General features: G+C 50.0%; 1 protein-coding gene across 10 annotated transcripts in view; it reads left to right on the top strand.

The window, feature by feature from the left end:
* The window catches only part of ZNF423 (zinc finger protein 423), a 330,579-nt gene that overhangs the window by 229,778 nt on the left and 77,913 nt on the right, over window positions 1-22,888 (top strand). The gene's annotated exons all lie outside the window — the stretch shown is intronic.

The following is a 22,888-nucleotide window of genomic DNA, read 5'->3' as shown; positions in this document are numbered from 1 at the left end:
CTGAAACAAGCGGCCTGGAGAAGTCAGGGAGGACTGTCTGGCAGAGGCAGTGATGAACTGAACTCTAGCTCTGCTCTCTATTGTTTCTGAGGCCTCTGGGGAGTAAGATTGAGAATAGAGCATCTCTAGTCTAGTACGGGAAGCTGGGAGAGACAAGGCTGGGATAGATTATGGCCTGGAAATGCCACCCCCCACCACCACATAATAACTGAGCACCGCGTATAAGACCCATTTCCAGGAGCAGAGTTTATTCAAAGCTAGAACTAGACTTGATGACCAAAGCTAAGGTTTGTAGAATGAGAACTTCAGAGTAGCCAGAGAGATGGGTTGAGTGCCAGGGGAGGGGATACCAAGGACGAAGAGGGCAGGAAGAAGAGGGGAGCCCCAGGAGCCTTGAGGAAAGATAGCTGTCTCCTTCCTCTTCCAAGAAGGCAGTGAGGCTGGGAGGATGCTCTCCAGCTGCTTCTGTGTTCCTGAGTGTCACCTTTAAGTCCCCAGGCCTGTGCATGGACATGGGGCAGCAGGACCCAGAGAGGGAAGCCTGGAGCTCTCCCTGGGACTCAGAGGCCTGCTTACAGATGCCCTGGACAGACCCCTGCATTACTGATGTTTGTAGAGTGTCTTGCCTTTGGAGGCTGTGGGGTGAGTGCCTTTTAGGGGAGTGACCTACAGCCTGGGAGATAGGAGGCCTAGATTCCAGTCTGTTTTCCCCTCATGTGCTTTTTGACCTTGAGCAAGAAATTTCCCCTTCCAGGAACCCCACTCCAGCCACGACATGACTTAATTGGAGTCAGTGAGCATGTCGTGAAGTTAACCAGGTGTCCTTCTGGTAGGACTTTCAGAGTTTTATCATGATGATAATTGCAGTGGTGATAGTGATCACAAACAACTATGTAGCACTTACTGGCGTGCCAGGCCCTACTCTAAGCACTTTACATCGACTGTCCCACTTAATTCTCACATCAGACCCCAGAGGGATTCTTTGAGTGGCAGGAACCCCACAGGACTCAGGTCTGCAGGGTATGGTTGTGCAGGTTGTATACTGAACAACTCTAGAGAACACCATTCATATTGTGACCTGCATGGCAGCCCTACCAGAGGTCATGTCAGCCATCACCTGACAGTAGCAGTAATCTAGAACTTTGGGGAAGAGAATCCCCCATATCCGCCCACTTTATAGATGGGGAAACTAAGGAACACAGAGGCAAAGTAGCCTGCCTAAGGCTACTCTGATTCAGACAGCAAGAGTCAGAGCCAGGGTTAGGACCCAGGCAGTCTGGCTACAGACTCCATGTGCTTAAACACCATGCCAAATTGCACCTGTCTACAGGGAGCAGTGTTCCCTGGAACATACTTTCTAGCTGCCTTCCATGGGCACTTCTGGCTGCCAGCTCTGGACAGTCGAACTCCTGTGGGAATTTCAAATGGGGGTTTTGTTCCAGTCTCCAAATTCCCACTGATGCAGAATCCTGCAGTGTTGCATAGATTAATATTCCCCTCTTTCCCTTCTTTCCTCCCTTCCTCTATAAACACCATATCAGAGAAATTCGCTGATGATGCGTTCACCCGAGAACCTCCTCACCAAGGCAGCTGAGTATTAAGGGGAAATTCGTGAAATGAAGTTTGGAAGCTGCTGGCCCGGCCGGAGCCCCTTCTGAGTGATGATGATTTATTTCGGCAATGTGGTAGTCATTAGTATCTTTGGTGTTGGAGCCGGCGATCTCGGGCCTGGGTCTGTGGCTGAGGGAACCTTCGGGGCCATTACGAGCTAATGGCTCAGTGTGGGCAGAGGAGGCCTGCAGTCAATCTCGCTGCCAGCGGGTAATAAACGTCGGCCGGCTCCCTTCTTCCTGCTCCCAGAGAGGGATGGGGCCTCAGCTCACGGTGGCCTGTTGGGCCTCGGAACGGCCTGGCCTGGTCTCCACGGCCTTGGGGGTCCATGGCATCCCTTCTCGGCTTGGAGGACTGAGGCTGAGGAGTTGCCCAGAATTTTGTCTGTCTGACCTAGATCTTAGAAACCTGAGGTTGTTCTGGGGGCTCTTGGTTCTTCTGGCTTGGCTTTTGGGCTATCTTCCTGCATGAACTCATTGTGTCCTCATGGAGAGGGAGTACGTGACGTGGGGCTGGTGCAGGCGCCACCCCATGGGAGGGCCCTTTGATGCCTGTACACCTTGGGGAGTTCTGTTCCTCTTGCCCTCTTTTGACTGAGGTCTCACATACAGTCAAGGGCACAAACGTTCTGTGTATTGCGTGATGCACTTTTCCATCTGGGTCCCTGCCTCACCAGCACCCACATCCACAGGTAGCCCGTTCCTTGCCCCCCACCAGTTTCCCCAGGACACTCCTCCTCTACCACCAGAGGGTAGTTGGTCCTGTTTCAGAACTCATGTCAACAGGATCCTATAGCGTGGAGTTGTGTCTGGCTTCTGTTCACTGTGACGTATGTGAGCTTCATCCCTCTCTGTGTGTCAGGGGTTTGTGCCTTTGTATTGCTGTGTTATAGCCCCTGTATGAATGTATCCCAATTTGCTGTGCATCCTACTGATGCTGGGTGTTTGGGTTATTCCTGGGTTGGGGAGGTTATGAATGGTGCTGCTAAGGCCATTGCGGACAGGTCTTATCTGCGGAGGGGGGTTTCTATGGTCCTGTGCATGCATGCCTTTGCTTTCCAGGAGGTTCTGGAATCTCTAGCTCGTGGGTAGGGAAGTGCTCAGTTGGAGTGGATACAGTCAGTTCTCCAGGGTGGTGGTACTGAGCTACCTGCCCACCCTGCCCGCCTGTGAGGCCCTGCCCGCCTCACGACCTCCTCTTCCCCCTCCTCCTGCTCACCCTGCTCTAACCACACAGGACTATTTCCTCTCCTTGGGCACTCTGAGCAGCTGCGTCCTCTTTGTGGAATGTGCATTATTTCAACTTTTCCTCTCCAAATTTATAAAGTAAGTATACTGTTCCTATTTGACAGATTAGGAAACTGAGACTAGGAGACATTCAACTGTGTATTAGGGCTTTCACGGCTGGGAAGGGGCACAGCCTGGAGTTACCTCCAGCCACTTAACTCTAACTGTGCACCCTTCTCTGCTTCCTAGCTGTTTTCTTCACATGCACAAATTTGAGGAAAAGTCGAGGAACGGTTTCCAGGAGGAGGATAGCACACGGGTAAAGGCTGTGCGTGATTGACAGGTTCTCCCAAAAGGACCTGTTCTGCATTCTGGGCAGAGAGAGTCGGGGAGGGCAGGAGACATTGGGGAGGCTCCTGGGGGCGTGAAGTAAGGAGGGCTGAGCTATATTTGGGCTCATGAGGGTTGGGGGAAGGGGGCTGTGATCGCAGAATATTTGAGCTCTTTCTGATTGAGGGCTGAGTGAGACCTTGGCCAGAGGATTGTCATTGTGAAGCCTTTGTTAAATGCTGGGAAGCAATAGTAATAGAATCTCTTAGCATCACAGTGCTTTCTTAGAACTGTAGACATACGGGTTTATGGAATCACAGCATCCCAGACTCTGTAGAGCTCTAGGATCATAAAGCTGGGGGACCTCCTACTTGCCTGGTGTGTAAGAGAGCCGCTCACGCGCGTGAGCACAACACAGGCTCACACGCAGCAAGCTAGGGCGTTCTGTAGAGCTGGCCGTCCAAGGGAAATAAGACACAAGCTACGAGTGTATATTTTAAACGCTACTAACCGTGCTGAAAAAAAGGAAAAGGAAACGGATGGAGTAAAATATTTTTAGTTAATACAATATATCCAAAATATTACGATTGTACCATAAAGTCATCTTAAAAAGTTATCAGTGAGAATGTTCTATGCTCTTTTTTTCATACTAGCCTTCAGAATCTGGTGTCTGTTTTGCACTGACAGCACGTCTCAGTGTGGACCAGCCACACTGCAAGTGCTCAGTAGCCACGAGTGGCCAGTGGCTGCCATAGCGGACAGGGCAGCTCTAGGTAGGAGAGCCCAGCATTCCTGGAGGATGTGCACGTGAGGTCTAGGCTGGGGGCGCATGAGGGAGCAGGGAGTGACTGGCTCTGGGGGCCCTTAACCTTCCTTTGAAGTTTGGGAACAGGCATTCGCAACTTGGAGCACTCCAGCCATCTTGCCAGCTGCTCCTGTTCATCACGGCAGCTCCAGGGGTGGTGCTCAGAGCATTCTTTCCCTGCCCAGAAGGAGCTCTGAGGTGGTCAGATGGAGCTTGAGGCCCGGGCAGGCCCAGCAGGGGAGAGAGGAGCCACATGGCCGAAGCTCCTGCCTTCATTCCTGCTTCTAGCCCTTGGAGGAACAGAATGCCGGGCAGTGCCTCCTGGCTTGGGGCCCCCACCTGCCAGTTCCCAGGGGGTGCAGATGGCGGGGGAGGGGGCATACAGCTCTGTGCCTGAAGTCCCCCTCCGTCCCGCCATCATCCGAGGCTGCCTTCCCAGGCTGATGCTGTGAAAGTGATTCTCCATCTCTCCTCCTGCAGCCACGGGGAGATAAAAGCCAGGGCTGTGGGGATGGTAAAGAGGGAGCCAAATTATATTTATAATATTAAAGTGAGTGCATTTGTGCTTGCTGTTCTCCAGGGTTTTTCATAAGTAGAAAAACACAAATTAGCATTTTCCATTTCCATATATTGACTAGAAAAATCGCCTGCTCTCAATTAAGACCTATAGCTTTTGGGATGTATGCAACAATTTTATAAAATATTTACAGCGAGATTTGCATTTTCCATGGTGTTACAGTTTTTCTTGTGTTTAGGAGAAAGAGCCGAGGCCTGTGAGAGGAAATCCATTCTCTGGAATCGAGGGGAAAGAAAGCTGCGGGCTGTTTTTCTTGCCTTCTCTACGTTTCTGATGTTGTCTCTAGTAATTACCTAAGGCTGATCCACCCATGAGCTACTTGCTAGTCTGTTCTCAAAGCCAGCACTCCTTTGACAAATCTATTACTTTCCCTTTAAAACTTGCCGAAATGGAGCTGTTTGTGGCTTTGTGAGAAGAGATGGAGAAGGAGAACGTATTTTTCCCCCTCGAATGTAAAAGCATGCCGTAAAGAACATAGCTATTTCCTGGATAATTTGCAGTTGTATATTTTATGTTAATTTCGCCGAAAATACTGCACCCCTGCCAGGTTTAGTAGCGGCTCACTGTGATATGAATAATTTCTAGTGAATCATTTTTTTTTTCATCATTTAAGATTTGGCACCTTTTTAAGATTTTAATAATAGCAACAAGGAGGAAGATTTAGAACAAGTGAAACATTAGTGCCAAAGAAATTCACGTTGAGCGCTAATGTAAAATAGCAAGAATAATTACGTGGAAAGCAGTTTCCACAGATGTTTTTCCTTGTAATGTAATAACTATTTACTAAACTGTTTATTTTAGGCCTTTGGTTTATAATAAAATATTTATATGTTCTCTGCTGTAATAAAAAATAATATTGACAAAATACTATAGAGGCTTACAAAGACAATTGATATGTTTATTTCCCAGGAAGTGAGTGCAGTATAAAAGTTTGGTGCTATTTTCGGTGGACGTGTCAAGATTAGCGAGACTGAGTTTGGTGTTTCAGTTCATTCTCCAATTTACTGGTTGAGAACTGAATGGATGCACAAATTAATATTTTGTCAGCCTATTGTTGGGTAGGGATGTTGATAAATACTGCATTTTTTAAATAGAATTCTTGGCTGGGAATCTTGCCAGTGGAGTGCTAAATATGAGGGTTGGTGCTCTCCGTGTAAATCAGATGGGCTATAGGGGTCTGGGCCTGAGAGGGTATAGAGATGCTATGGAGTGCTTTAGCAGAATGCAGATGCAGGCAGGATTCGGGGCTGTTGGGAGGTTGGTTAGTCTGAGGTTTATAAAGATTTGACCTTGATTCGCACTTTCTGTCTGCAGCCAGTGAGGTGTCGGTTTGCCCTCTGCGAGCCCCCATCTGGAGCCTGGGCGGCTGGGAAACCCTAGCAGCCTGAGTCCTTCTTTTGTATAGTCCTCATTTGGGAGAAAAACAAGCAGCAGGAGACACAGGAGAGAGCCCCCCATCCCCACCCCACCATCACTCCCTGCCCTCTAGCTGGCACCGTGGTGGGACGCTTCCTGTCAGGGTCTCTGAAAATGGCCCGAGCCTGGCCTGCATGCTTGGAGCAGCTGACCGAGGTCCAGTTCTATAATAACCAGCCTGATTCTGCCTTCCTCGCTCTCCTGAGACTTCTGAGTTGACAGCCCGATCAGAGGGTTTGTCTCTGACCCTGGGTGTTGGTTTCTGTGGATCTGATCTGTTGCTGTGGAGAGAGTGTGTGTAGTTTGTATTTATCTGTGTCTCTGCATTTGCATGCCTGTGGGTATATTGCTTTTTGCTGAGCCTTCTGTTTATATGTTTAGGTGTCTTTGGCATGTGTGTGTTTTGGGGTCAATGTACTTGATGTTTGTGGGTTTGTTTCTGTGTTTCGGGTTTGGGTATGTTTGTGGCCTTGTGTATTTGATTCTATGTATTTGCACCTATGGGGTTGTTTCTCTGTGTTTTGTTGTGTTTCGTGTGTGTATATGTCTGTATTTCCATTACTGTGTGTGTGTGTGTGTGTGTGTGTGTGTGTGTGTGTGTGTATCTGAGTGTGAGTGATAGGCAGCCCCCTCTGCTGTGTGCCTGTGTGTTTCTGAGTCTGTGAGCGTGTGTGTGTGTGTATGAGAGACAGACAGACAGACAGACAGACAAGCATCTCTCTGTTGAGGAACCAGCTCCTTCCTTGGGAGAGGCCTGGGGGCTTCCCAGCACAGAGATTGCTGGCTGGGCTAGTCCAGGTGTGTGGCCATTTCTTTGCACCAAACTTTCTGATGAAGGGGAGGAGAGAGGAAGCAGGGAAGAGGTTCCAAAGGGAAGGGAAGTGTGGAAATTTTAATAAAGAGAGAGACAACTGGACCCCGGTCTCAGAACACCCAGAGCAATCTGCAAAAGGAAGTCTGCTGCTTTTGGTTCTTAATCCAGAAAATGTCCTTTTTTCATGTTGGGGGAGGTGAGTACCAGAGCCTCTGCCTGGAGGCCCTACCCCTCAACTGAGGGGCAGGCAGCTGGAGGAGGGGGGTTTTCAAGGACTTACCTTGCGCTGCTAAGTGATTTTTTAGGGGTGCTCTCTTCTGGCTTGACCCATCCCCGGTAACCTAGGACATTTCATGCTGATCTCCTGCAGTGGAGCAGGGAGCTGCCCCTGGGGACCCCTCGGGAGCTGTGGGAGGCCCTCCTCAACTGGGTCCAGTGATGAGCTCACCACCCCTCCACCAGGGATCCTGGAGAGCATTGAGGATAGAAATTGCTGCCGTCTGAGCCTCTGGCAAAGTTCTTGATCTCCGCATTGATAGGAAGTGACTTTTTTTCCCTTATGCTTTGCTAAATAATCTCCACCCCTTTTGCAAAGGAAGTGGCCTTCTTCTAGGTGCCACACTGGCAGCCTTGGTCTCAGGGCTCCTTGGAGATCTAAGACCCTCTCCTGAACTAGGCATGTGAGCTAGGGCTTTGTTTTAGTTTTTCCACTTGACAGAGGGAGAAATGGAAGCGCAGAGGGACCAGGGACTTGGTTGAGAACAGAGGCAGAGCAGAGTTTGGGAGCCGACCTGTGGAAGGTGCTACAGCCCCTCCAGAAGTGTCTCCAGTTGGGGCTTCTAGGAGGCAGATCCCGCAGGGCTCCCCGCAGACCTGAGGAACAGGCTTCCCCAACAACTTCCTGGGGTGGGGGCTGCTCATGGTAGAGCTTTTGTTCTGCTGTGTGCGGATGAGTCTGGGGTCAGAAGTGGGTTGCTGGGGACAGTATCTGGTATCTGAGAGCGCGCAGTCGCCACCAGGGGTCCCCCTTCTTCTCGCTCCCGCGCTGCAACCTTCCCCTCTCCTCTGAATACATCTTGGGTATTTAAAAGATACTGGTTTGGGTTGAGGAAAATGATTAATTGGGTTGGGGAAATGATTGGCTTAGATGACCGACATCATCCCTCACGAGCTGTGTCTACTCTGATACCTGGCTAACCTTCTCTATCTTCTCATCTGTTTTTCGAACATCAGTGGGAAATTGGGCGTATGAATTGGGAAATCGAGGAGTTAGGATCGATCTGTTATAAGGTGATCTGAAATGAGCAAGGAGGGGTAGAGGGGGGTGGAGGGGATGGCCCTGGGTGTGGGTGGGCTCTGGCTGGGTGGGGGGGGTCACACACCTTTGCTGAGTGGGTCTGAACTTCTCGCGAGCTTTGTCTTTTGTCTAACCATTTTCTGATCGCACATGGCCGGCTCCTGGTCAGTGTGGGTCACCGTGATAAGCTTTGCAGCAATAAGCTGGCACGTAGGACTGTTTATTTATGATTTGGTTCGAGGGGCTCACGGGCTGGGTCAGGGGAAAACAATTCACTCTGCAAGTGACTTCTGCCAAAGAATTCTGTCTCTGTTTTTCTAAAGGGAGCCTGCCTCAAGACGGCTCGGGCAGAGCAGGCCCCAAACTGCATTTGAGTGTTTTCTTTGTTGAGCAGACAATGATACTGTGGTGGTGGTGATTATTTATTTTGCAAATTGGTAGTGTTCCTTATCATTTCAGGCGAGTCGCCCCTCTCTTTGTTAAAAAAAAAAAAGAAATTTAAGTTAAGTAATAAATTCTCCTTACAAGAAAACAAAATGTTGATAAATAGAATGAAGAGAGAGAAATCATCCTTCATCTCACCTCCCGGGGGAAACTGCTGTTCCCAAGTTGGTGTTTACCTTTCCTGACTCCATGTGTTTGTACACAGGTAAACACAGTTTTAAAAAACATATTGAGGTTTGAGATTTATACAGAGAAATACACATCAATAAACACGTAATGACGTGTTGCTGGTGTAGAACTTACCATACAGAAACGCTCGTGTGTCATAAGCATCCAGCTTGCTGCATTTTCCCAGGCTGAACCCGCCAGTGCACACAGCACTGGATCATGACACAGCGTCACCTACACCCCAGAAGCCCACCTCCTGCCCTCTTGTCGTCCCACTGCCAGAGTAACCATGATCCTGCCTTCTGACAGCAATGATAGTGGTGCCTGTTTTTGTTCCTTTATACAAATGGAATCACTGCGTACTCTTTTGTACACCTGTGTTTAGTTTTAAATGGATTTATAACGTCCATGCTATTTTGTAACCGTTTGCCCCAACCACACGGTGATAATGCCCCATGTCAGCACACACACCTCTACACCGTCATTTTTAGTGGCTGCTTGGTGTTCCGTTCTCAGAAGCGCCATGGTTTAAATTCCCGGTTGGAGCTGTTAGCCTTTTGCTATTATAAACAACTTCCAGTGAACATCCGGGCTAGATGGGTGACTTTTGCCTGCTCCTCTGGGGACAGGGTGGCCAGAATGGCTGGGGAGAGGGGGGCCCTCGTTGGGCCCGGCTGGAGGAGCCCAGGTTGTCGAGTGGAAGATGCTGGCATCGCTTCAGTTTGCCAGCTGGACCTCATCAAGTGCGGGTGTTAATTACTGGGAGGCCCCTGGTTCTGTGAGCAGGCGGGGGACGCTGGGGCTAACGCGCGAAACAGGGTCACCTTGAAACAGACGCTTCCAGGGGAAGCGAAACGAAGGAGAAGACCATGGGGAAGTGCAGGGCTGGGCACCGGTTTCCCAGCAGTCTCCTCTGAGTCACCCCAGTGCCCTGGAGCCCCTGTCTGGGATGTGCATAAGGTCCCTCTGGCCCCAAGGAGCAATATACGTTCTTTGTCCCTGGCTTTAATTGGGGTGAACCAGGAGCAAGAATACCCATCTCTGTGCCTTGCCCCTTTCCAGAAGCCCCTTGGACTCTGAGGCATCTGGCCATCCCTGCATGTTCTGGGAAGGTGGCCTAAGTTGAGCACCGTGGCTCAGGATAGATTGGGGTTGAGAAGGGGGGACCACCTGGCAGTGCCAAACGGGAGCCCAGCTGTGCAAGCGTGCCCTGGTCAGGAGGCGCCGCCCTGTGGCCCCAGCCAGGTGAGCTCAGGGCTGCAGGCACAGCATGGCCAGGTTGGAGGAGAATTAGGTTATTGCATTTCCTCTGTAATTCTTCATCAGGGCTGCCGCCTGGATCTGTTGCAGGAAAATCAATGCTTTCTGACTCTATAATTTCCCAGGTTGCCTTACTCCAAGTACATTGTGCAGGGAAAGGTGACATCTCTGGTCATGTCTGTACGGACCAAATGTGCATGTGTGTGTGCGCACGCGCTCGCGTGTGTGTATACATACACACAATCCCTTCCCTCCCTTTCCCCCTCATCCCTGCCCTGTCTCCACCTCCCAGCACAAGATTCACTGGAATTTCACAACCTTTGCATGCTTTTGTGAAAATACTCATTTGTGTTTGCGCCAGGCCGCTAATGGCGGACGCCCAGGTCTGCAGAGCTTACCTCTGCTCAGCTCTGGTTATGGCGAGGAATGTGCCGTTAATAATGCATCTATGGAACTCAGCTGTGTGGGAGCCAAGTAATTATCCCACTGTAGCGTTCCCGGCTTCAGTGTCATCACAACTGGGGCTTCATTAAAAGTCCTACCAGAGACGGTGTTGTGTGCTGCAGCCTGTATATATATTTTTTCATTTAAATTATCAGCCTTGCTATGGCTCAGAGGTAATTTGACTTTTTGAAACCACTGAGCCCCTGTGAATTCCCCTCCCCTTCTCCCTCTCGCTGCTCTACCAGCTGATCAGCCCCAGAAGAACAAAAGGTTTATCTGAAGCTATGAAGCATATATTCACCAGCTTCTGGCGTCTAGATAAAAAAAAAAATCAAAGTACTCCATTGAACATGTTAATACTGAGCAAAATGCACACAGCTAGACACTAAACCTTTACAGGGATTTGGGCATTTGAAAAGTGATACCCAGATCAGGTCTGGAGCTATGTTTCTTAGCCCAGAGAAGAGCAAGCAGCAAAGGAGGAAGAAAGAATGTTTATAAACAAATATTAAAGGCAGCCAACGAACTGCGTCAGAGTTCCCCACCTTTCTTCTTATCTCTTTGTCTGATTTTGGTTGGGTGGACAGCCAGAAGCCTGGAGAATGGTGCATCCCAGGGAGATGGGGTTCCCCCTTTGCTCTGGACTTCGAGCTGCTGAAAACGAGAATGTCAAGTGGGAAGAGGGCTTGCGGTGACTCTCGGTAGAAATGCTGAGAATTGGGATGGTGGGCCTCTTTGTTCCTCCTGATTCTCTGTGATCTCTTCAGCTTTGGGCAGAGGAGGGCTAGGGAGAGCCTCAGAAAGGGGCACCATCCAAGCACACTGCCACTCTGAGCCGTCCCTTCTTGGAGCCACCTGGAAGTCTCACATTTTCCAGACCCTTCCATTTCTCATGGAGAGCAGCCACCAAGTAAGACTGGCAGGAGCTGTCAAGTTCCGTGAGTGAATCATTCATCACAGAGAGCAGATCGGCGCTTGATTGGCAATGTCTGCCACACACGGTGAGGCAACACCTTCCCTGCCCCATCGGCCCTCCTTATCCACGGGTTCCACACCCACAGGTTCCACATCCACGGATCAAAAACACTCTGAAATAATTCCATTAAGTTCCAACAGGCAAAACTTGAATTTGCCATGCACTGCCAACTATTTATGTAGCATTTACGTTGTATTTACAACTATTTACATAGCATTACATTCTGTTAGGTATTATGAGTAATCTAGAGGTGATTTAAAGTGTAAGGGAGGATGTGTGCAGGTTATATGGAAATACTATGGTATTTTATATAAGGGACTTGAACATCAGCAGATTTTTGTATCTTCAAGGTTCCTGGGACCTATCCCCCACGATACCAAGGAATGACTATACTTCTCTATCAAAAACACTTAGTGAACTCCTGTACTCCACTCTGGATCAAGGAAGTTATTGGAAAGGTGTAAAATTCATTTCTGCCTCCTAGAAGCTTTCAACATATTTTGGAGGCAGGCATAGCTACAGAAAACATCTCATGTTATAAGCAATTTATAATTAAATGCTACAGTACACGTTTTCATCAGGAAAGAGAATATGGAGAACGGAGTGGTCCAAAAAGACATCCAGAAGGCACATTTGGGCACTGATGCTACCAGCTTGGGTGGGGTTTAACCTACTCATGAAGCCATGAGATGGGTGTAGCCCAATTTGCAGCAGCTCTTAGGGAAAGGGAAAAGAACCCCATTTTAACTTTTTGTGTCCCTCCTGGGATGGTAAGGGACTTCTGTCCTTTGGGGATAGGCTTAGTCTCTGTGTGTGCAGGATTGAAACTGGCTGCCACCCATCTGGGCAGAAGCCAGATGTGCTCAGGGTAGGAAGATATTCATCCCTGTGCACCGAGTACATCACGCAGGATCCCCATGGCCTTCTGATAACTGGCCCCCTTTGGTTTCGAGAGTTGACCTCAGACACAACATCTTGAGGCTGCCCTCTTGTCACAGGGAAGACCCACAAGATCTTAGACTTTGCCTCAGCCTTGGAGTCTATTTCTTTTCATGCCTTCTAGTCTTTATCTGCTAACTCCTTGTGCCAGGCTTTGCACTGAGTGCTGGGGACCCTGAACCAAGGCAGACAGAGCCCCCCACTCTAAAGGAATTTCCAATCCAATGGGAGAGGTAGATACATGTGTGTGCAAATTCCTAAATAGTATGAGTGGGTTGGGGAATGATTTGCCTCTCCTGGTTATATGTGGGTGGGGTAGATACATGAGGATAGAGAGTGCTCAGGGGAAGCTTGAAAATAGAGGGGCATTTGAGCTGGGCCTCTGAAGGATGAGTAGGAGTTTACTAGAGGGACTAGAGGAAGATAATTCCAGGTTGTGGGCATAACAAAAGCTCAGAGGCATTAAAGAGAGCATGATGCTCTTTGAAACTTTTTTTCCAGGGTTACCAGTGATTCTTGGTTGTGGAAGTTGGTGACTTTTGCAGTCCTATCAGGCCACTGGACCCTGTTGGCACATCCTGGGCCTGGTCCTTATGCATTTCTGACTACCCCCAAACCTATAGTCCCTAGCCTTGGCTTCCTACTCTTTCACGTTCCACCCTCACTGCCTGCTGACCATCCAGCTCAACATGCCTGAAAATGTCCTCCCCACCTAGTGTCAGAGTCTCTTATCTCAGTCCTCTGCCTCAGCCGCAGCAGCTCCTGCATCAACTCCTTCCACTCGTCCCTGCGACCCCTACTCACACAGTTGTTGGACCCCCAGTGCTTGTAAGCTGGCCAGCCAGGCTTCCACCCCAGTCCAGGTCTGCAGTGCCTCAGGCTCTGTTTGCCAAAGAGGCTGCGTCTTGGATGCCTCACACATTTGCCAGACCCGAGGCCAGCAGCCCTCCGTTCTTTGATTTTGTTTGTCTAAAGCTGGAGACTGTTTCCAGGGCCTGGCTGTCATGGTCGGGGTCTGGGGAGCCCTGTGGGGGAGGGGCCTTCAGACTTAAAGGAACACATTGGAGACTGAAGATTGTCTCCCGAGACATGCACACACTTGGAGTTAGCCACCCAGGTCAGAAGCCTCTTCTTATTTCTGGGAAAACAGGTCTTTGTCTCCGTTGGGAATCATGAGTTCACACTTGTGCAAACCATTTTGGAATCATTTTGGCGTTGAAGCCTCGACAAGGGCCACTTGTCCCCATCAAAGCCGAAGAGGCTGTGCCTGGCGATGCGACACCCACCAGGAACGAGGTCGCCCCTCCTCCTGGGCAGCTGGGGCTGGAGTTTCAGAAAACAAAATGCCTCACTGCTGTCCTCACTGGCAACGACTCGGGGCAAGCAGGAAAAAAATCAGCTGTGCCTGTTTCGGCATCTGGGGACCAACTCAGAGGTCCTAGGTCCTGGTTCTCCCTGGTCCGGAGCTGGAAAGAAAGAGGCAGAAGAAGTGTTTGAATACTGTGCTGTGAAGGGAACAGTCCTGCAGCGAGGCAGTTGTGATATTAGAGCAGGCCTCCTAAGAGATCCCCTGGCTCTGAGCTGTGATCCACACACCACATTCGCAGACAGCTGGTCGCCCAGCGTGGGCTGCGCCTGCCGCTCGGAGCTGGCACACTGGCGGGGACCAGGTAATGCTCTAATTTCCCTCGTGCAGATGCGGCCAGGAATATCTTAATTTATTGGTGTGCTGGCATGCAAGAGGGAATGCTGCCGGTGCAGCCTTGCATAACTATTAGCAAAAAATGGAGCTGATAGGGGCTTGACTTTTCCTAAAGTGGGTTTGAAATAATCATCGCCTTTTGTTGTGTTTGGAAGGGCTTGAACAATTCTTAATTATTTAATTATAGATATGCAAGTAATACACTGGGAATGGCCCTGCCATTCCAGGGATACTGAGCAGAGGAAAATGTTTAGTTACCGGAGGGGGAAAAAAAGAAGGTGGTAATTAAATCAAAGTGTCGTTCGTATCATGCCACGCTACTCTGTCTGTGATGCAGGCTGGACGAGGTCTGCTGGGCCTCACTGTGGAAATTCTTGCATAATAATAGTAACTTCCATGGCATCGCCACTTTCCTCCTGGCGAGGACTGCAGAGTTAGCAAAGCTCTTTCTTCTTCATTTGCTTGTGTGGTGCCGGGTTAGGGCTCTGAGAGGCAGGTGCTATTGTTCCCATTTCACAGATGAGGAAATGGAGTCTTGGGGACTTGCTCAAGGTCTCACTTCACTCTGGGCTTGAAGCCACAACTTGTGTGTTTCAGACACGACAGCGGCCTGCTTTTCCTACCCTGTCACTGGAAGAGGCTGAGCCTATGAGTGCATGATGGCTTTTCTCTCTCCAAGCATCCCGGACCAGCCTCGACAACTTTGGTGATTGTGTGTCTGACTCCACAGTTGCATCTCTTGACAGACACCTTGTAATTATCCCATATAAGCACTCATTGTATTCATATCATTAATTTTGTTTGGGCTATTACATTTGATAGATACATTAAGCATTATATAGTTCTCTTTATACGTGAAATTGAACTGCCTTTGAACAGTCAGCCGGCTAATTGCCGGTAATTTGTGTTGCTAACGAGAGGCAGAATAGTGGTATAACATTAGACTCAACAGTCAGTTAACAAATTTGCCGATTCAGATTGCAAAGCATGCCCTCTGTGGAAAGGCAGGCTGCATCTCACACGTGAATAGATTTTTAAAATCGCACACAACTAAAACCCGCCACCAACAAATTCTTATCCCGCTGCCGCCCCCGACTGCGCAGACCTGCCTGGCTGTTCAGGGGCGATGGGGTGATAGTGGATGCGTCGGTCTGAAAGATATGGGATTTCGGGGGGACCTGGGAATGGGAGTGAAGGTTCTGGCTTCTCCTCTGTGGGGCTGAGAGGCTGAGTTCCTGCCTACATCCTGAGTGATCTCCACCTCACCCTCATCTGTGGTCTGGGGGCACCCATGGCTCTGTCTTTTTGATCATAATTAGATTGTTTCTAATGGCACCGGCTTTTCCTTTTGGGCCTTGTTACCCTGCGGGGGTCTTGCAAGGGGGCTGGGTTGAGGGTATTTTCAAGTCCCTTCTGCTGCGGTCAAAGGTAACTTGGTAAAGGAGGTGGGGCGGTGATAGCTAGTGTGTGTGAGCCCCACACAGAGGAGTCTGGGAGGATGCGCTCCACACATGAAGTGACGGAAGGAGCAGGGGCAAGGGGCCTCCTTCCCTCTGGAACCACGTCTCCCCAGATTCACATGTCGAAGCCCCAACCCCCAGTTCGGCCACTGGTGAGCCAAGGAGACAGGCCTCAGAAGAAACCAACCCTGCTGACATCTTGATCTTGGACTTCTAGTTTCCAAAGTGTGAAGAAAATTAGCTTCTGTAGTTTAAGCCACCCCGTCCATCATATTTCGTCATGGCCGCCCGAGCAGGTGGATACGGATAATCCCAGCAGTTCGATCAGAGTGGGTTGGGAACAGTGTCGTACGGATGTATTAGAAAGTCCCTGAAAACCAAAAGTCAGCAGCCCCCATCAAGTTTGAGAAATACAGGTTTAAGACAGAGAAAAGGCTGGCCTACGCTTGTGCAGTGGACTGTGGCCACTCAGAGTTTAGTCCCTGGTAGAGGCCTGAGTCCTAATCCAGTACTGCCGGGCCTGGTTCTGCACCCCCCTGCTAGTTACTAACGGGTCCAGGAGCTGCTGGGGAGGGGTCTTCTTTATTACCTGAATCGGGCTGCGCGGAGGCCTCCTGCCCTTTGCACCAGCCGTCTGCAGCCCCCGTTTCCGTGGGGGGAGGTTTGCGTTCCTGTGTCTTACTTCCCTGGGCCTGTGGCTGTGGCCACCTGCAAACCAGCCTCTAAGAAAGGGACGTCTAAGCCCGTAAAACAATGTGTGTGGTCATCGGAGGTCATTCCAGCATATTTCTAGGCCTGGTGTCTGCTCAGTGAACAAGCCAGTCTGTGATGGACACGGTGTCCTTAGCCCCTCCGGCTCTAACTTCCACTGGTCTGTTACTCCAGTCCATCATTTAAAAGAATTTAATTTTCCTTTAGCTTAGAAAGCAAAGTAGCAGAAATCATTTGGAGTCTCAACTTCTGGGCAAATCGTTGCTGTTCCCGGGTCACTGTGCTTGACCGTACAGGGAGCCTAACGTGATCAATACATGTTATTGACTGTGCCTTGGTGCCGTGCCGCTCTCTGCCAGCCACCTTGGTGCTCCTGGGTGTAGACTTGGTGCAACCCCTAGTTCCTTACTCTCTGGGTAGGTGAGCTTGATGGTGTATGTGTGTGTGTGTGTGTGTGTGTGTGTGTGTGAAATGTATATAACAGCATATGAGCACATTTGCAAGTAATACATTTGTAAAGACAATTTTGTCATTAGAACACAATTGTTAGGTTTAATGTTTCTGCGCCTAAATGTATTTGCAAATAATTTTGGCCCACTGACATTTCATACAGAACAGAAATGGTGCTGCCATTGTGACTTTTCCCCCTGATTTATGTAATTTGCTAACCACAAGATATTCTTTTATGAGTGTGTGATGGGGAGGTAATCAGGCTTATTTATTTTTGTATTCTTGGAGGAGGTACTGGGGATTGAACCCAGAACCTCATGCGTGCTAGGCATGCGCTCTCCCGCTGAGCTGTACCCTCCCCTACCACAAGATATTTTTCTAATGCCAAATGGCAGCTGTATCTGAAGAACTCACATGTCAGTGCCCTGACAGCATTCCTGGCCTGACTCTTCTTTCATCCGAGGGTGGCAACATACAGGAAATGAGAAGACTGACCCCCTGAAGTTGGCCAAAATGTTCCAAAGACTTGGTCGCTGGTTGCTGTGAGGTCAGTAAGGCCCTAGGGGGTCCCACCCCTATGCTGTTGCCTGGGACTGTAGCCCAGGAATGGCCCCTGAGGTCGCATTGTGGTCCTTTTTGGCTGGCCTTGCCTTCTGTTTGCCTACCAGCCAGCCAGGGATGGAGAGAGGAAGTCAGAGCTTAGTGTTGAGTTGAGCACTAAGAGAATCTCATCTTCAGAGGATTTCCATATATACAATCAATTGTAATGTTGGCAAGGCATTCACATATAGATGTAGATTGGGAGTGTGGACCACTGAGAAAGTTATGCGATAAGACTGATGATTAGTGATGGCCATCGGTCCTATGGTGGCATTTATTCCAGTGACTTTGAAATTCAAAATGGCACTAATACACATTTTCATCAACATAGGTGGATTTTATTATTTTTAGTCAGAAAAGTAATCCCTGCTCATGGAAAAATGACTCAAAAACCTAAAAGAGTATACGTTCTCCCATCTTCTTGGCTCCTCCCTCAATTTCCACTCCCCAGAAGTCACTCCCCACTCTTACTGATTTTTATGTGTCCTCCAAGAGTTTTCTATGCATAGACACATGTATTATTCAAATAGGATCAATTCTACTTGTTATTCTGCATCTTACTTACTTCACTTTTAGCACTGCACCATGGACATAGTTCCTTATCAACTCATTTGGTTTCACTCCATAAAAAAAGAAGAAAAGAGTATGCATAGTGTTTTATCAGATGGCTACACCATCATTTATCTAATCACATCTTTCTGGCCAGAGTCAAAGCATTTGCAAAGTGAGACATGGATGACTTCGGATGCTGGGGAGGGCTTCAGAGAGGAGGTGACATCTGATAGCAGGCTTTGGAGAGTGAGTTGGAGTTTGTAAAACCGCTTTTGTTGATGACAGCCATGAGGAGGGAGGTCATGCAGGATGAGAAGAGGAGGACGGGGGTGCTCAGCGGATCCAGGAAGGGACTAGAGCAGGATCTCATGCCCCTTCCTGCCTGGAGAGACTGCCCTAGAGAGCGAGTCCTCTAGCTGAAGAAGGGGCCAAACCTCCCCGGTGGAGGGTAGGTGTCAGGCAGGCTCAGGACACGTGAGCATGGTAAACTGCAGCGGGCGTGGGGACCGAATATGTGCAAATGACCGAATATTTGAGCCAAGGTTCCCAATGTGTCAGCTGAGAAAAAGAAAGAGAGAAAGAACCCACTCAGCTTGCTGGTAACCCCGGTTATTGCTCAGGAAATGTTGCACGTCTCCAGTGCCTGGTGACATGTCAACTCCTGACAGAAACCCGGGTTGGCAGGTCCTGTTTTTTAAGCCGCGTGTCTGTCTGCCAGATCGCATTTGGATTGAGTGGCTGGCATTCCTCGAGCCTCGCTTAATAGGATTGAAAGAAAAGAAATGTTACTTTTCATCACACAAGACAACAAAGAGAAATGGGGAAACGAAAATATTATTTCGTTTGAACAAATTACAGGGAGACTCTCTGGGGCGCTTTCTGGGAGTTAGATGAGGAAAAACACTTAAATATCATTCCATCAAACTAAATTTTTAACTACAATTTTTTACAGATAAAATGTGTTGGGAGGATTCAAAGAAGATTAGAGCTCACCTAAGAAACGGTATTCAAATTTTACCAGCTAATGGAGGCCCCGGCAAAAACTGTTAATGCCTCTAACTTTCCTCTAAGGGCCAGAGATTTCAGTATTCTTATAAAAACACATTGAGCTGATTTCATTTCCGTGTCTCTGCAGACTTCAGTCGTGTAATTTCAGTAAGTGTTATAAATGTTATTTTAAGTATTATAATGATAATCCCTACTGACGATGGAGCCGCACATCTCGGCTTCGGTTCCTCAGGTAATGTTTACCTCAGATAGCACATAATTGTTTGCTTTTTTTCACAGTAAACTCTCTGCTCCCAACTGCTTAATCAGCCACAGAAAAGAGAAGAGACTTTAGAAATGTTTAATGTTCTTCTGATTACATGAGAATGATGGGTAAACCCACATCAGTGGAACTGGAGAAGCAGATCGCATCTTTTCCCCCTGATTTGTATTTTTTGGTGAAGACGTGTTTGTTTTTTGTCCATGGCTCTTAAGGAGGACTGCAGTGGGTTGTGGCAATTGCAAGCATCATTTATTGTTATAAAGCTCATGGCTGGGCATAGATCTGCTCAGTGCACGAACTCTTGGGGCCCTTCCTCTGTGCATACGTTGGGCCCCACCAGGCCCCAGGTCCTCCTGGCAGGTCCCAGCTTCTCCCGTATTCTGGTCACAGCCTGCGTTTCCACGCTCTCAGGATCCAGGGCCCCCCACAGTCTCTCTGAGTACAGTCCCCACTGCCTGCTCGGTGGCAGCAAGATTTTATTAGTCTTTATGGAAGTGAAACTTTTCTACCCTTGAATGGAGAGCCTCGGAGGCCTTCTCAGAGCACTGTATAATATTTGCTTCTCTGGCACCTTAAATATCTGAATTCAAATGTGATCAGGAATTAAGATGGAACAGGGAAGGTTGATATTCACTGCAGGGTAGAGGAATATTGCTTCTGTCCTACCTGTGTGGATTGTTTAGAACCCTACCTTTCTTCATCTCTGACTATAGAGAGGTTCTGCTTTGAGCTAACTCACAACCGTGTATATCTTTGATTCAATCAACAAACATCCATTGAAAGCTCTTCTCTAGGCATTGTGCTGGGCGCTGGTGAGTGGAGAAGTGTGTTCCCCCCACGTACATGTAACTTACTGTCTAGATGGAAAAGCCAAGACTAAACAGGCAAGCACACCAATATGTAGTTACAAACAGAGAGATGTGTCATTAGTGCAGGGATGGAGAAAACTGGGGAGGGTGTCAGTTAACCCGAAGTTTAAAGGATGAGAAGGAGCCAGTCAGGTGAAGAGGTGGGGGCAGATTGTTAAGTCCTGAGCTGGAAAGGCTTCAGCATCTTCCAGGAAATGAAAGCCGATATGTGGGACCAGGCTGTGGCAAGGGATCAGGACCATGGCTGTTATGAAGTGAGAGGCTGGGCCAGATCGGGCCTCCTGGGGTGTGGTCAAGAACTGGGACTTTATTCTCTGCAATAAGAAACCAATGCAGGGCTTTAAGTCACGAATGACATTTTCCCACTTCAACCCTATAAAGAGATGCACTGGCTGCCGGGAGGAGATGAGAGCACCAGGGAGAAGAGTGGATGCTCACAGTCCATCCAGTGGGTGGCCACTGTTCTCATCCTGGCCAGAGATGGTGGCCATGGTGGTGGCAGGGGTTAAGGGGGTTGATTCAAGACACGTTTTGAAAGGTAGATGGACAGACTCGCTGGTAACGTGTACCTGGCAGGAAGAAGGGTTGGTCCTGAATGGCTTGATGCCACCGAGCTCCTGCAGCTGGTCAGCCTCCACCTGTGGTCCCTGCGTCCTCCCACGGAGGGAGGTCCTCTTGCTTCCCAGGACTAATCACCCAGGTGTCACCTGTCTTCTCTCTCCTCACACTACTGGGAATCCCTCATGGCAGTCTCCTGAGAAGGGATGGAACGGGGCTCCTGGATTCCCTGCCTCCCCACCCTCCATGCACCGTTACTCATTCTCCAGCCTCGGTTTCCCCAGCTCCTCTAGGGGAGGGGGTGGGAGCCTGTTCAGCACGCCCGACCCTTCCTTCCCCTCCCCCCATGCCCACCGACAGCCCTTCCTCCAGTCATCACTCCAGAGATCCCCAAGGTCTGTGGTATAATTGAGCTCGAGCCTTTAGTTAAAGACCAGGGCCAGTAGGTAGCTGATTTCCTGGTCCTCGGGGTGGACGCTTGACAGGCTCCTGTGATGGGGGCTGAGGAGCGAAGGGAAGGAGGTGGAGTGACTGATAATTAAAGCAACTTGAGGGCCCCAGTCCGGTCCAGTGGCCCAAGAGGGGTCCTCCCGCTGGGGGCCTGCTCAGTGAGCATGCATGCATCTCTGGAAAGTAGACAGGCTTTTTGCTATGTTGGGGGTGGGGCAGTGGTTGGGAGGGGGCAGGGATTCATTGCTTGGACAGAATGTTCCCAATGCCCAGCTTTGGGTTGAATTAACTTCCAAGAAAACATTCACTCTCCCTTCCCTTTCCCTCGGAGAGGCAACAACTAGTTGAATCCATCCATCTGTGTCTCTCTCACCTCTGCATCCTAGGGAACCATCAAGGAATCTAAAAAAATGTTGCCAAAAATCAAGGTGGAACCTTCCAGGTGTGCTGGGGAGCAGAGGATGAGGGGAAAACAATGTTTTTGTTTCCCTGAAACACACACACACACACACACACACGGGGACACACACACACACACACACACACACACACACACACGGACACCTCCGTCCCAGCCCAAAACAGATGAATATTTTAACACCAGAGCATTTTGTTCAAGCCAGGAGCACACTGCACTCCTGGCAAGGCCAGAGAATGACCTGAAAACCTGAATATTTCAGGGAACAAAAGGTCCTTGGGTCTGCTTTCCCGAGAAGGGCCTCGGTCCAGGGTTATTTGAAGGCCGCACGGTTCAGGGCACGGGAGGCAGCGGGCAGGGTTTCTGCTGCTCCTCCTCCCTGTCCAGAGCTGTGAGCTGTGGGAGCCGGGGCCCTGCTCCCTGGCACCAGGCAGCCGCGTGGAGCCACGAGGCCCCAGCCTCCAGCCGCGCGCCGGGCGGAGAGGAGCGGGGAGGTGGGGGAGGGAGGGCGGGCAAGAGGCGCGGGGGCTGGGAGATGGAGAAACAAACTCTATTTTCTGCTCATCTGTGGCGGGAGGGCTCCCGCGGCCCACGGGCTCACAGAGTGAAGCAATTTCAGACAGGGATGAGTGTCTGTTTTTCCCTGGAGCGGAGACTAAAAACCCCGAAAGCCCTTGGTTTCTCTTCCCTTAATATCCTGTTCTGGAAAGTGCCGTGTGGAAGGGTGGAGGAAATGAGGAAGATCCTTCAGAAATGGAAGAGGCCCTTCCCTAGCTCGACCTGGGAAGCCTGGTTGGTGCTGAGTGCTGAGCTGGAGAGAGGCCGCCCCCCTCCCTCCGGGATGGGAGAGGAGCTTGTGGCTGAGGGGGGTCCCCGGGCAGGCGGCCACTTGCCGACAAAGATTCAGATTCCTGTCCCGTCTCAGGGGCTGTTTGCTGGGACTGGTGCCACTTGGGTGGCTTCAAAGGCCGTGGACAATGGCATGCCCGGCTCCCTGCCCGGGGAGGCGAGGATTTTGGAATCCCGTTGCTTTGTCTCTGCTGTTCCCGTCCTCCCAAAGCCCCTTGCACTGACGCCTTTCCTCCAAGCGCAGGCTCTGGGCACCCATCCCTTCTAGCTCTCTCTCCCCCGCACCGTGGTGTGTGTCTGGCAGGTGTCCAGGCCAAGCAGGTTCGGACCTTGACTTTGATGTGCGTGCAGTGTCACAACCAGCCCTGGTCTAGGTCTAGCCCTGGGAGCTGGGTCTCTCCTGGCAAATAGAAACCAGAGATACTATGCCTTAGATGGGCCTCTCACGCCTGCCCTGGTAGGACAGTGGGAGCTGCTCCTACAGAGGGGCCATCATGGGGGGGCATGGAGGAAGCCCCCTCCCTGAGCAAGGAGAGCTGGGAGCTGCAGGGGGGCTGCTGACAAGGCTTCTTGTCGGACCCCCAAGTCACTTGGGGGTCTTGGCCCCGCTGCCCTTACCTGCTGCACATTCTGCAGGGGCTGGGACTGCCCTGCCGTTACTTTTCCTGCATTGCCCCCTGTCCCGCCCTGGG

This window comes from Vicugna pacos, chromosome 9 (genome assembly GCF_048564905.1).
Source record: "Vicugna pacos chromosome 9, VicPac4, whole genome shotgun sequence".
NCBI classification, from domain to species: domain Eukaryota; kingdom Metazoa; phylum Chordata; class Mammalia; order Artiodactyla; family Camelidae; genus Vicugna; species Vicugna pacos.
This window is presented reverse-complemented; position numbering and strand designations above follow the sequence as displayed.